The sequence below is a fragment of the Schistocerca gregaria genome, chromosome 1 (genome assembly GCF_023897955.1).
Source record: "Schistocerca gregaria isolate iqSchGreg1 chromosome 1, iqSchGreg1.2, whole genome shotgun sequence".
Classification (NCBI taxonomy): domain Eukaryota; kingdom Metazoa; phylum Arthropoda; class Insecta; order Orthoptera; family Acrididae; genus Schistocerca; species Schistocerca gregaria.
Window position 1 is genome coordinate 507382245 of NC_064920.1, and position 15464 is coordinate 507397708.

Sequence of the window (15464 nt, forward strand, 5' to 3'; positions counted from 1 at the left end):
GTGCCATTGGTTACACTACTCGGTCACCTCTCGTTCGCATTGACGGCACTTTGAACAGTGGACGTTACATTTCAGATGTGTTACGAACCGTGGCTCCACCCTTCCTTCGATCCCTGCAAAACCCTACATTTCAGCAGGATAATGCACGACCGCATGTTGCAGGTCCTGTACGGGTCTTTCTCGAAACAGAAAATGTTTGTGTGCTCCCCTGGCCAGCACATTCTCCAGATCTCTCACCAATTGAAAACGTCTGGTCAATGGTGGCCGAGCAACTGGCTCGTCACAATACGCCAGTCACTACTCTTGATGAACTGTGGCTGCATGGGCAGCTGCACCTGTACACGCCATTCAAGCTATGTCTGACTCAATGCCCAGGCGTACCAAGGCCGTTATTACGGCCAGAGGTGGTTGTTCTGGGTACTGATTTGTCAGGATCTATGCACCCAAATTGCGTGAAAATGTAATCACATGTCAGTTCTAGTTTAATATATTTGTCCAATGAATCCCCGTTTATCATCTGCATTTCTTCTTGGTGTAGCAACTTTAATGGCCAGTAGTGTATGTAACATTCCTATACGCTTGATGACCAAACATGAATTGTTCAAAGCTGATGCACATTAGGTTTCGTTTCCTCTCGTGGGAGTACAGGTAGCACTATGAGAGAGGTTTACAAGGACGGGGAAGTATGACGAATCGAGAATGTGACCTGGAGAGAGTGTGGATCGCTGAGGCGATTAGGGCAAACGTTATAGAAAAGTGGAGCATTCGGATTCGAGTCCCAGTCTGGCACATATTTTCAACTACCAGTATTGAGTAATTTCAGTGCCCTAATGCGGCCTTCACGGATAAAATCTCCCTGAATATTAATACAGTTATTGTTGCCTGTGACTTCGAATTACGCTCGATATGTTGACGAAAACATCTGCTTGATGTCGGTGGTAGGCGTAAAGCATCGTCCGCAATTGACTAAATGCTGTCTCCAAAAATTATTTAGAGTCGCCCACTCAGAGCCTAAATTGTTGATTTAACATGCTTCACTTCTTAGCAACAAACAACGCTGAGCAAATATGAAGCATCGTGACGAAAGCAGCGATTAATGAACATGAGGTCGTTGTGGCAAGACTGAATACCGTAACACCCAAACTCACCAAAAATAAATGCAAGATATAGCTCTTTTTTCTTAAAAAAAACATAAAAACTACCACAAACCACTAAAATTCGCTTGCCACCTACCTAACAGAAAGTTTCCACTCCCTCCGAAGTACACCGGTGTACAAAACTTATGGACTAAACTAATTTCACGCGATTTGCCACTACCGAGTAACATAGCTCGATGAAACTTGGACAATACATAACAAGAACAGCTTCAGTGTAGAACAGAAGGAATCTGAAAGTAGTACACAGTGAGACGGACTGAAGTGGCACTTACAGGGTGACACTCGGGAGACGGAACTGCGTAGTACTGAGGGTGCGGTGGTGGGGAGTGGTCGTTCCAATCCACACCAGACGCCGTTTCATTTACTCAGTCACTGTGGAGCAGTGGGACTTGCAACGTCGAGTGTTTGTCTATCACAGTTTCGTGAAAAGTGGGGAGTCTATTATTGCTACGCAGCGATTGTTTCGTGCGCGGCTTAATGTCGGTCGACGTGGAGCTGTTCCGAACAGTAACACAATCCTCAGATGGGTGGAGAACATCAGATCAACTGGTAACATACTGGATGAGAAGCATCCTGGCCCGAGACGCAGAGTAACGAGACCAGAAAATGTTGAAAGGGTAAGACAAGCGGCAGTCAGAAGCCCAGGACGGTCAGCTAGACGTCATGCTAGTGAGTTACGAATCAATCGTGAACCGGTTAGACGAATTTTGCATGAAGAATTAAATTTCCATCCCTACAAAATGCTCGTTGTCCAACAACTTAAGGAAACTGATTTTGCTGTACGAGAAGACTTTACTTACAGAATGCAACTGATTTTGGGATTGAATGAAAATGAAATTTTATTGATGAGCACTAAGCGACTTAACTTCTGATGTCATCAGTTGCCTAGGACTTAGAACTAATCAAATCTAACTAACCTAAGGACACCACACACATCCATGCCCGAGATAGGATTCGAACCTGCGATCGTAGCGGTCGCTCGGTTTCAGACTGTAGCGCCTAGAACCGCACGGCCATTCCGGCCGGAGAATAAGCAAAACCTACGTACTGGGCTCCAGAGAATCCACACCTTATCCACCAGCGTCCTCTACGCTCAGAAAAAGTAACAGTCTGGTGTGCTCTCGGCTCTGTTGGCATTATTGGACCTTATTTTTTTTTTTTTTTTTTGAACAGAACGGGGCCACAGTTATTGTTAATTCGGTTCGTTACACATGTATGCTTGCAACATTCTTGAAACCAGAACTAAGAAGACGACGAATCCCTTTAAAACGCGTTTGGTTCCAGCAGGATGGGGCAACATCGCACACCGCAAACACTTCAATGACAGTTCTTAGACGCATGTTTCCTGGCCGGATTATCTCACGTTTTGGCTATGTTCCTCGGCCTCCAAGGTCTCCTGACTTGTCACTATGTGACTTTTTTCTGTGGAGGTACCTTAAGAACTGTGTCTATAACCACAAACCACGAATATACTGCCGGTTCATAGTGTCCAACGGGCACAATATTTCGGCGGTCAGACATGTCGCCATCGTCAGGTGCGATGACGAACTGAGCTCCTCAGACGGGCTGCAATTTAAATCCTCTCCCCCCGCGGGCCGCTCTCTTCGCCGTGGGCGTCGGAATCTGTCGTAGCGTCGATGTGCTTGCTACGTCCGCCCTGGCCGCCAGTTCGTACTTCTTGCTGAAAAGTACGAACGCGCGGGCGCGGACGGCCAAGAGAGCGGCCCGCGGGGGGAGGGGATTTAAATTGGCCGCCCGTCTGAGGAGCTCAGTTCGTCATCGCACCTGACGATGGCGACATGTCTGATCGCCGAAATATTGTACCCGTTGGACACTATGAACCGGCAGTATACCCGTGGACTGTTTGAGCAACAAATACACCGGGAGAAACTGATGAATTACACAAACCACGAAATTTGGACGAGTTGAAAAATGCAACAATTCAAGAAATTGCTGCCATCCCTGAGATTTTAGACCGTGTGGTGGAGGATTTTGAGAAGAGACTTGAGTTCTGCATTCGAAATGGTGGGCATCACCTTGACGACATTATTTTTCACAAATAACTTTCGTAACTAAAACAGCAAATAATGAGCTTTGATTTTGTGTAAATAATCATCCATTATTTTAAAGTTGGCTGAGTATTATTTCATTAAAAACCGTCCATCTCCCGTGTGTCACCCTATATTTAAAGACAATAATTACACTGAAGCCACCACAATCCATGATTGTCTCCTGGACATTACAAAACGTTGGCTGTTAATAGGGTACGTGATCACCAAGGACGGCAGTGCGTGCTCGACAGTGTGCGTCCACGCACACCGCATGAGTTCTCGTGGTCACCCACCAGCGCTGTTGACAACCGCTGGACGGTCGTGCGTGTGTGTGGATGTGCTGCTGTACACATCTCTCCTACACATCCCCCAAGTGGTCGATGGGATTTAAGTCAGGAGAATGGGCAGGCCAGTCCATTCTTCCAACATCCACTCGTTCTGAGAGCTCCTCAACCTGTGCTGTGTGATGCGGTCGGATGTTGCTGTCCATAAAAACCGAGTTACGGTTACACTCCCGAAAAGATGCACAGGGGGCAAGGAGTAGAGTGTCACAATAACACTGACAAGTGAGTGTTCTGTGTTCAAAGACCTCCAGTACACCAGTACAGAATTGTGCCTCCCCACCCGACAGCAGATGGATCACCAAAACGATCGTGCTCGACAATGTTCCTGGACATATCAGCGTCAATCCAAAAGAAATGCACACTATTTTTGTAAAAATACAGTTTTCATTCTGCATGCGTGAAAGTTGTACAGTGTGTAGATACATCCTTCCCGCTTGTTTTCAAACTTAGTTCAACCTGTTCTCGTGAGTGGCACCGTCACAGCACGTCTTCAAGATGGCTGCTACACTTGACGTTCGTCAGAAGCAACGTGCTGTCATAGAATTCATGTGCTGTGAAAACGAGACAGTGGGAAACATCCACAAGAGGTTGAAAAAGGTGTACGGAGATGCTGTGTTGATTGCAGTACAGTTAGTCAGTAGGCAGGCGGATTACGTGATGAAAGCGGGCACGGCAATATTCAGGATTGTCCTCGTAGCGTCAGGCCTCATACTGCACACACTCCAGACAATGTGCACAGAGTTAACTAATTGGTGACTGCTGACAGACGCATCACAGTGGATGAATTGTCAGGCTACGTTGGGACAGGGGAAGGAAGTGTTTGCAGAATACTGAAAGTGTTGGCGTTCAAAAAGGTTTGTGCCAGGTTGGTTCCCAGGATGTTGACGGTGGCTCACAAAGAAACAAGAAAAATGGTATGCAGCGAACTTTTGGAACAGTATGAGAACGGTGGGGATCAATTTCTTGGAAGAATTGTGATAGGTGATAAAACATGGCTTCATCGTTTTTCCCAGAGATGAAGAGGCAATCAATGGAGTGGCATCATCCAAATTCACCCAAGAAAAAAAAATTCAAAACCACACCTTCTGCTGGAAAAGTTATGGCTGCGGTGTGTTTTGATTCCGAAGGGCTCTTGCTTGTGGACATCGTGCCAAGTGGAACCACCATAAATTCTAATGCATATGTGATGACACTGGAGAAACTTCAAGCTCGACTGAGTCGTGTTCGACCACATCGGCAAAAGCAGCATGTTTTGCTGTTGCATGATAATGCACGGCCACATGTCAGTCAAAAAATGGTGGAAGCGATCACAAAACTCAGATGGACAACACTGAAATACCCGCCTTACAGTACTGACATGCCTCCATGTGACTATCATCTCTTTGGGAAACTGAAAGACTCTCTTTGTGGAACAAGGTTTGAAGATGATGACTCTCTCATGCATGCTGCCAAACAGTGGCTCCAACAGGTGGGTCCAGAATTTTACCGTGCGGGTATACAGGTGCTAAAAGAGAATTGTAAGAGCCATAGAAAATGCTGCTGCAAGAAGCTCATACAAGCCCTAATTTAAGAAACTACACATCCTTCGGCTATCATGTCTATATATCTTACAAGTGATAATATTTGTCAGGAAAATCTTATAAAGTAGCAACACTCTTGTATCCATATATATAAGTCAAGGAGAAAGTGGGATGTACATGATCAACGTGCATACACATCGCAAAAACAGAATGGACCACTGCAAACAGGAAACAGACTATACATTAAGCTAACTAATAACATTAAAATAATAAAAGGCACTTCAAAATTTAAAACTGCTGTCCATAGATATTCATTGCAAAAGTGTTGTTATAATATAGATGAATATCTTGAAAGAAAAAAATTGGGCCTGTTCATGTTCTGTGCTTTGTACTTTGTGTGTAAACCTGAACACCTTAATACAGAAGTGTCTCACCATTACTGTCTTGCTTTGTAATGGATTTGTAAATGCATATTGTAGTTCTGAATTTAATTGTTATTTGTTATATGTTTCTTTCCTTTAATAATATTAACTTATTTAGAAATAGCTTACAATTCTGAATTTTTCACAAAATATCCACCTATACACTTTTCTATTTCTTGGCATTACGTATGTATTATTTGAACGTTTGTATTGCTTAAAGATCACTGTCATAATCATTTTATCCATGTATCATCTGATCTACATTTTTCATGTGTCCTATGTCATGTGCTTCTTTGCAAACAATCTATGATCTACAGAATAAATAAAATTACAATTACAATTACATTACTGGCCATTAAGGTCACCAGGCCTGACGGTATGTGATTATTTCTTGTGGGGGTTTATAGAAGACTCTATCTACCTCCATACCAACAACAATGAATGAACTGAGACATCGCATAACAGCAGCTGTGGAAGCTGTAACTCAAGACATGCTCGCTGTAGTGTGGGAACAATTTGAGTACCGCATTGACATACACTGTGCATCTGAAGAGGGCATATTGAACACCTATGGAAAGGTATTAAAAAAGCTTTTTAAGTTACCCGTTCATCAAAAAAAAAATCATTCTGTGTGTTTATTACTTTCAAGAAAAGAGACATCCAAACTGGATGATTCTTTTTGATACACAATACATAATGTGCTCGAACATTGTGAGCACCTTGAAGAAAACTATGTACTGGCAAACTGTCAGCACGAATTCAGAAAGTATTGTTGTGAAACACAACTAGCCCTTCAGTCACATGGAGTAATGTGTGCTGTTCACAGGGGATCTCAAACTGATTCCATGTTTCTAGATTTTCCAAGGGCTTTTGACATCATTCATCACAAGCAACTTCTGATCAAACTGGGTGTCTCTTGGGTATCGTCTCAGTTGTGCGACCGGATTCCTGATCTCCAGTCAGAAAGGTCACAACTGATGTAACATCATCGGCTGAATCAGATGGTATCTGGTGTTCCCCAAATAAGTGTTTTAGAGCCTCCGCTATTCGTGACCTATACATGGTGGTGAGAAACAGTGTGAAAAGCTTGTATAAAGATTTGCAGGGTAGGTAGTGTTCACATAAAATTGTTAAGAAAAAATTCGATATGTTGGCTCATTTGCAAGTTAATTAGCACTCATGTTAGCAAATCAGGTTGCTGCACACGTAATTTCAAACTACCCATCAGATACACTTAGTGTGAGTTGTTCTCACAATCCACAACTCTGCTCAGCCTTTGTCTCAGGTTCGATCCTTACTGCCATCCCCTTTCCAGCTTTAGGACAGTTTTAGGAAGCCAAACGAAGAACATGCTTGGCAACACTACCTCTGGTGGGCATCTTCAATTTGGGCACAATGGCCTGATTGGTTAACTTTATTGGTAATTAACTGGGCTATAATGCAACATATATAACTTTTTTCGAATAACTGTTTTTCAGCACAGTCCACCCTGCACCATCCTTGCAAGTTTTTCAGACTGTTATTGACAACCCTATAAACAATTGAGGAGACAATCTGTGCAGCCCTCTTAGATTATTTGGAGGTGATGCTGTCATTTATCTCAGTGATAAGCAGTATATAATTTTTTGTTTTGCTAATGCCTCAGGCTTTTGCTCTCTACAAAACTACACTTACACATTCTCTTCTTTGTTGTTCTTATCTGTTTGTTCAACAGAACAGAGTCCATTGCCCTTGTTGCTGTTCGTCCTTTAGTAATCCTACTAATGACTTCATCATTGTTTATGTCCTGTTTCTTAAATAATACTCCAAGAGATTTTGCCTTTTCCACATCTACAATTACTTCTCCATCTACCTCCAAATTATTCACTTTTCCCATTCCAACAGCCATGTTCTCACAGTTCTTCATATTCATCTTCAGGCCAGCCTTATTGCATCCCTCTTTAAGCTTTCTTATCATATAGCTCAGATCATCTTCATCTTCCGTTTGTCATATTCTGGTCATCTTCAAAATACACTCTAAATATCTTGCTGTCCTCTACTGTCACTCCCATAACCTGTCATTTTCTATTCCAATTCTGCTGGATTTATCCAAGATACAGCTTAAACAGGATCAGTGAAACTCACATCTTTGTCACAGACCCCGATACACCTCGAATTCTTCTGTACAGCTATTCCAAATCCTAACTCTCCTAACAGTGTCAAATGCAGCATGAATACGCTGCTTCATTGTCTCTGCACCCGGAACTGGATCTGCATAAATGATACTTTTCAGATGGCCCCATAACCAGAAATCACATGGGATGAGATCCAGTGAATGAGCAGGCCATGCAAATGGATCTCCTTGTCCAATCCATCGGCCAGGGAAGACCCAACTGAGATGCATCCCTACATTAATGACAAAGTGGGCTGGAGCACCATCACATAGCAGCCACGTAACCCTTCGAATCATCAGTGGCACTTCTTCCAGCAGGGGAGGCAAAGTCACCCACAAAAACGCTGACAGTTCCCTCCTGTTAGGTGATGTGGAAGGAAGACTGGCCCCAAAATATGGGCACCAATTATCCCGGCCCACACATTCCGGATGCACGGATGCTGATTATTCACTGTCACCATACCATGGTGGTTCTGCAAACTATACCACAGGTGATTGTTATAAAAGCTGAAGATACCACTCCATGTGGCCTAATCTGTGAATGGAATGGATAGCACCAGTCCTGTAATCGTGGTTGCCTAATGAATGAACCAGTGACAAAACTGCTCCCGATGTGCAAAGTCTGTCACTGGTCAGCCCTGCACATGCTGTAAGTGGTAAGTGTAGCAACAGTTGTCATGCAGAATGTTTCAAATGGTCGCCTGGCTTATGCTGTACTGACAGGCCAACTGCCTGGTACTGTCATGACAGTTGCCTTTCACAGGGTTAATCACATTATCCTCCAAGTTTGGTGTCTGAACATTTTGGGTACACCCTTCATGATTTCCTGTTTCCTGAAGTGACTGTCTCAGACAAACGGCAAAACATTGTTGCAAACATTGAATGCTCTGGTTGTTGTCAGCATGGATGGGTCTCCTAATACAACCTTGCTTCCCGCCACCCATTGCCCTTAGCCTTTCTGTAAGTAGACACCTTGTCGGCAAGCTCTCGGTTGAAACACAGAACCAATGTGCACAGTGCTGGGTCAAATCCACTACAAGTTGAGTCAGCAAGAAGAGTGAATTGGACACAACAGTATGAATTACTAATGCAAGAAAGGGCACTAGGGCATGACGTATGAGGAACAATATCAGCCTCTAGGGGGAAACATGCATACTGTAACTGTGGCTGCCCAGTACAGCGTGTATGAGACTGCAGTCTCTGTAGCAAAGTATGATTGAATAAATGGTCTCTAGCACGGAAACCATGCATTTCCAGAAATAAGTTAATTACATCTTTTTTGTTCTGTATCCTGTGATTACGAGCAGTCCCAAATTAGTCTAGTGCAACATTTGTTTTACCAATATGGGTTAATGGAGACAGCAAAATATGAAGAATAATAACCAGTACTGCAACAGTGATGGAGGAGCACTGTTGCATGGTGGAGAATTCTTGTTCTCTCACAGGGAGTTACTAGCATACCGAGTTCTCTTCTCTTGCTTTATACATGTATGATATAAAAAAAAAAGGCTCTGAACACTATGGGACTCAACTGCTGTGGTCCTCAGTCCCCTAGAACTTAGAACTACTTAAACCTAACTAACCTAAGGACATCACACACATCCATGCCTGAGGCAGGATTTGAACCTGCAACCGTAGCAGTCGCACGGTTCCGGACTGCACGTCTAGAACCATGAGACCACCGCGGCCGGCTGTATGATATAAGTTTTTTGTATATGTAAGCTCTGCAACAGCAGCAAATATATGATTGTATTCATACTGCTTGAGGAAGAATTTGCAGTAGAAATAGAAAGCAGGGATACCTACACAGGAATGGTGCAGCAGATGGAGGTAACAGTATCTCCTAGACTAGAAAAGGTGCAACAGAAACAGTGAGACCACAGAAATTTACTCAGTTTAAAAAAGTGTGAATCACTCCAGAGAATGTAAGATGGAGCATGGTATTGAACATCAGGGGGCGGAGTGTAATGAGACCCAACAACACAGGTGTATGCAACAGAGCTTCTGTGGAGTTTGGGAAGTAGGAGAGAGGCTCTGACAGAAGTGAAGTTACGGCAGAGGGCTGTGAGCTATGCCTAGATAGCTCAGTTGGAAAAACAGTACCTACAAAAGACAAGGTTCTGATTTCCAATCCCTGTCAAGTGCAGTTACCTTTTAGAGTGAGCCTCAATCTGTTTTAGCTACACATCTCCACAAAGACGTAACTGCAAACTAATAAACTAGATTCACCCTTTGAGTAACCTTAAAAGCAAAATGATTCACTAAAAGAACATTCAGATGAGCAGAATTCAACTACCACTTGATGCAAAAACAGGGTCCCATATGCCACCAAATTATGCTTCCAGTATTACTGACATGTTAGTGTCTATACAGCCCATGAAACACATAGATAATATCTGTTTCAATGGAATATTAGATGCATTTAAATGACTTTTAAAACCTGTCACTAATTGTTGACTCTTACTTAATCTGCACACAGCCCCATTGTTTCAAACTGAGTTTCATTTAGTCACTATTTTAGTAAGTAACACTAATCTCACATTTTTTCTGCATATAAGCACTCATGACTGAATCCACCCAGATGATACAACAGAATATATGGTAAAATTGTGCTCAGCTTCAAACTTTTTTCATGTTTTTGGTGATTCATAACTTCACACTTTGTTTCTGTCTCAAATGTTGTTCACATTAATGTCTCCCATGGTAGAGTCTGGAGTCAGGAAGACAATACCAAAATTAGAAGTCATAAAGCACAGATATGGTTACAATTTCTATTCAAATAGCATACATAAATATCACATAAACCCTTTTAGCAAACATAAATGAGTACTTTACTACAGGTATTTTTACAGAGTACCTAAGGCACACATGAGTTGTTCCCTTACTATTTATTTATTTAGCATTCATGTATTTCATTATTGTATAATAATATAGGATATGTCATAAATGATCTTTCATAGATAATAGGGCATGAAAGATTTATAATTATATGTTGACAAAATATTCTTACATATAACATGAGGCTATAAACATAATGTCATAACACGCTAAATTAGAATAATAAACGAATAAAACTTATTTTTCAAATGGGCGCTTCATGTCACTATGATGAAAGAAATGTTCTGTTCTATTGTGAATGCTGATGATTCAAGTGTTCTTTGGACAGTATAAAAGCTCTTGTGAATTACCATTTTTTTAGTTCTTTTTTAAATATGTGGAATTCTTATATACTTTTAATTTTCCTTGGTAGTTCATTAAACAGAATTTTAGGCTGATAAAGAATACTTTTCTGATATATGTCTTCTGCATGAATTTTTCTATGAAAATCATCTGTATTTTTTTTATTTTGTAGTTATGGACTTGACTGTTTAACACAGATTGTTCATGGCATGCCTTCAGAAAACATATACTTTCATAAATGTAAATATATGATAGGGTTGTGATTTTAAATTCCTTAAAATTTTTTGCATGTATTGCGAAATATGGGATATGATGTCACAGAAATGATACAGGATTTGGGCTGAAAATCATTAAAAGAAAGGCGTTTTTTCATTGTGATGGAATATTCTCACAAAATTCAAATCACCAACTTTTTCCTCCGAATGCGAAAATATTTTGTTGACACTGACCTACATAGGGAGGAACGATCACCACTATAAAATAAGAAAAATCAGAGCACGTATGGAAAGATATAGGTGTTCATTCTTTCCACGTGCTATACAAGATTGGAATAATAGAGAATTGTGTGGGTGGTTTGATGAACCCTCTGCCAGGCACTTAAATATGATTTGCAGAGTATCCACGTAGATGTAGATTCTTCATATGTCAACTCTTTTATTATCCTCATTTCTCTCTTCTGACACATAAATGTGTGTTTTCTCAGACTGTTATTTTCCAAAAAATATAATGCCATATCTTCCTGTGCTATACATGAGTGCAAAGTATGAACATAACACTGCATCAACATTAGGATTTTTTAGCATTCTGAAAACATAACAACATTTCTGTATGTTTATTGCAGATTAAATTTTCATCTAGCCATACTCCTAAAAATTTAGTATGGGGAGTTTTCTCTGTCTTACATTTCCCAAGTAAAGATGGTTAATGCAGAGAACAGCAAAAATTATAGGCCTGTTTCACAACTGTTAGTATTCTCAACAAAAATTATCAATCATGAAAGATATGCCAATGAATTATATAGATGAACTCAACCTTTTAATCAAAGCACAGAGGCTGAAACAAACTTTGTAAGTGATGCATGCTTAGAGGGCTCATAGTAGTTATTAATAAAGTGAGGGGCAACTAAACCACCCTGTCGCATTACAACACATGACAACAATGTAGTACTATTACAAGGAAACTATTGTTTATAACGAGTGACAGTAATGTTTTGTCATTCTCCTGAACTCAGTATCTCACTGATCATGGGGGTTTGGGGGGCGGGTGTGGTGCTGTCTCAGTTTTCCAAATGGACTGAAAGGAGGACATGAACACATGCATTGGTCTTAGTAGCATGTTTATGAGCCTTGAGTCAGCTTCCTGAACCAAGTGTAGAGAGTGCAAGGGGCAAAGCATCATGTTTGTGGTCCGAGTCACCAGTGGGTGTGCATATTGTGTGCAGTGATACACTGTGTTTTATATAGTAAGTTATGTGTTACAAGCAATAATGTAATTGGGTAGATTTAAAAACTGTTCACCAAGTGGCAGCAGGAGAATGCACACATGTGAATTTTAAGGAAATTTGCAAGCTTTCAGAGACAGTGGCTGCTTCTGCTGGGAGTAGGTTTGAAGGGGAAGGAAGAATGGTGAAGGAAAAGAGCTCTGAGATTTAGGAAATGGGAAGAGCATGCAAAAAGTCGCCCAGAAGTATGAGTCAGGGGAGACTGACCAGACGGAATGAGAGGGGAAGACTGATTGTTGTGGACTGCACTGGAGGAAATTTGAAAAGCTGGGAGCTTAGAAGTGAAAGATACGGTAACACATCACACAGAGATCACTGACAAAATATCATGCAAGAGCTAATAAGAGTGAAAAAATAAATGCAATTTATGTGGTAGAGGTGGGAGATGGGGAAAAATAGATGGGTCAGAAAATAAAAGAAACAGAAAATTAAAAGGGAGTGAAGAGAGGGATAGTTACTTTGAAGAAGTGCTGAGACTAAAGAAATTAATGTAGATTAAGGTCAGATGGGATGTAATGTGTTGTAATGTTAGTTTCCACCCACACAGCTCTGAAAAGTTAGTGTCTGAGGGAAGAATCCATAAAGTAACAAATAACAGCTGAAAAACAACATTTTTTCCCTCATAATACCAGCATATGTATATACTTTGAAAATCACTATGAAGTGCATAGCAAAGGGTACTTTACATTGTAGCAGTTATTAGGGCTCCTACCCATTTCATTAATGTATATAAAGTAGGAAGGTAGATTATTTCAATGCCTCTGTGCAAGCTGTAATTAGTCTAATCTTGTCCTTATTATCCCTGTGGCAGTGATACTTAGTCATTGTAGTATATTTCTAGATTCACCACTTAAAGCTGATTCTTGAAAGTTTGTGAGAAGCCGTTCTTGGGAGAGTTTGTGTCTATATTGAAGCAACTTTCAGTTCAGATCATTCTACAACTCTGTGATATTCTCTCATGAGTCAGAATAACCTTTGACCATTTTTGTTGCCCTCTTCTTTATATGTTCAATGCCTCCTCTTAGTTCTGCTTGTATGGATCCCACACACTTAGGCAATATTCTAGGGTTGATCATACAAGTGTTTTATAAGGACTCTACTTTGCAGACTGGTTGCACTTCCCTAGTATTCTATCAATGAACTGAAGTCTGTCACTTGCTTCTACTTATGACTGAGATAATGTGACTGTTCCATCCCTAATCCTTACAAGTTGTTGCATTCATGTATATGTATTAGTTGACAGATTCTTGAGATACAGAACATGGAACTGAGTAACTATTGAAAACATGATGGTTGAATGAGTTGTACAGCAATATGTGTGACCAGTAATGACAACTTTACACCCAGGTTAGCTCATAAAGAGCTGTTAAAAAAAGTGCAAAAAGAAAAAAAAAAGAGTCTGTAAACCTTGTCCATGTCAAGGAGCCTGTTATCAGCCTAGTATTCAGAAAAATGAGCTTATAGCTGATTTTGTGCATCAATGTGTGTGTGTGTGTGTGTGTGTGTGTGTGTGTGTGTGTGTGTGTGTGTCAAGCAGAATGTGCTGTGATGCGGAATGTGACGTGAACGGTGATTGACTTTGTCAACATTTAACTGTAATGTTAAAATTCTAGTTCATCTATTGAAGAAATGCAGGTAAAATAAATCATGAAACTGTGGGGTTACCCATCAGCTAAACTGAAAAAGTGAAAGCAACCCAGATAAAACTTAAAACCTTCTCCCTAACAATTTAAAGAGAAACTCAGACATTGTACTATGATTGAAAAGCCACACATTAACCACCTCACCATCAGCTATATTAAAGGGCTGATCAGCTGGTAAACTAATCCCTACCCTTCTGTATGAATGTGAACTACAATCAGTTAAAATGTTGTGCACTGAAATATGAATGTATCAAACACTCTAATAACTGCTACAATGTTAAGTACCCTCTGGCAGATCAGAAAACCGTGTGTCCTGAGCTCAAAGTGTGGACTAATGAAGCACGCTTCACCTGCCTCAGAAGTAGACAGCAAGAGGTATGACTGAGCCAACTGTTTCTTTTTGTCTGTCCCTTCCAACTAGTCTTCCTACAACCAACATGAAACTCTGTAGCACAACAGAGAGGACATATAGGGTACAGCACACTGAGTTGTGGGATCTTGAGTACATGCTTCTTAGGCTGTCACACTTAATAATTCAATTGCCTGAATTAAAAGAGTGAAGGTTTGGGCTGGCACTGGATACGACAGGTGATGACCTCTCCTAAGTACCAAGAGAAATTTGAATACCAATATCTACATTTCTTACTGAGTATTGGAAGTAGTTTCTGTGACTCAATCCTGGATGCCTTTGCAGACAATTTTCACCTTGTTATTGTTAATGGGACAAAATTAACAGCTGTAAAATTAACTTTGGGAGTGCCCTGAGCTAATGTTGTAGGCACATTACACTTTACCCTTATTTGTGAAATGTAGATATAGATGTAGATCAGAGTAATTAGACAGCCCAAGCTGCTGCTATACTTAGCAACTGTGGGTGCCATACATCAGCAGGGCAATTCCCAGACACAAGCAGTGAGGAAAGTGCAGGCATCTCAGAAGAATGATGATTTTCACTGCTTTCTGCAACCACACACTCTCCTGGTGTGCCACTGATACAGTACATGTGAGATGAAGCTGATTCACAACACATACACAGCAGTGCTCCAGAAATCACTGCCAATACTTGCTGGACACATATTTGAACCATGTCAAGGAGGTCACAAGGAACACTATCTGAGCTCCTACAATTGCACACCATAATGTTTGGAGACATATTAGGGCTCACACAGTACTGAGGTATCGAATTCTTAGATGATGTACCCATCTTTGCTTGTAACCATCTGTGTTTGGTTAGGTATCCAACCAGTTCATTCATTCATTCAGTCATTCATCCATCATGTTCCATAGACCAAAAAACTTTATGTTCTGTAGACCAAAAGAAGAAGGGGGCTCCACAGGGATATGAAATGAATTAAGGCATACATAAAGCAAAGACAAGCAAATCACAGAAATTTGGTCCATATACCACCCTGTACCAACAATAATACGTAACCATACTACCTGACATTATAAATGCTAATGCCAGTTAAATTTTGTCATGTAATTCAGAAAGAA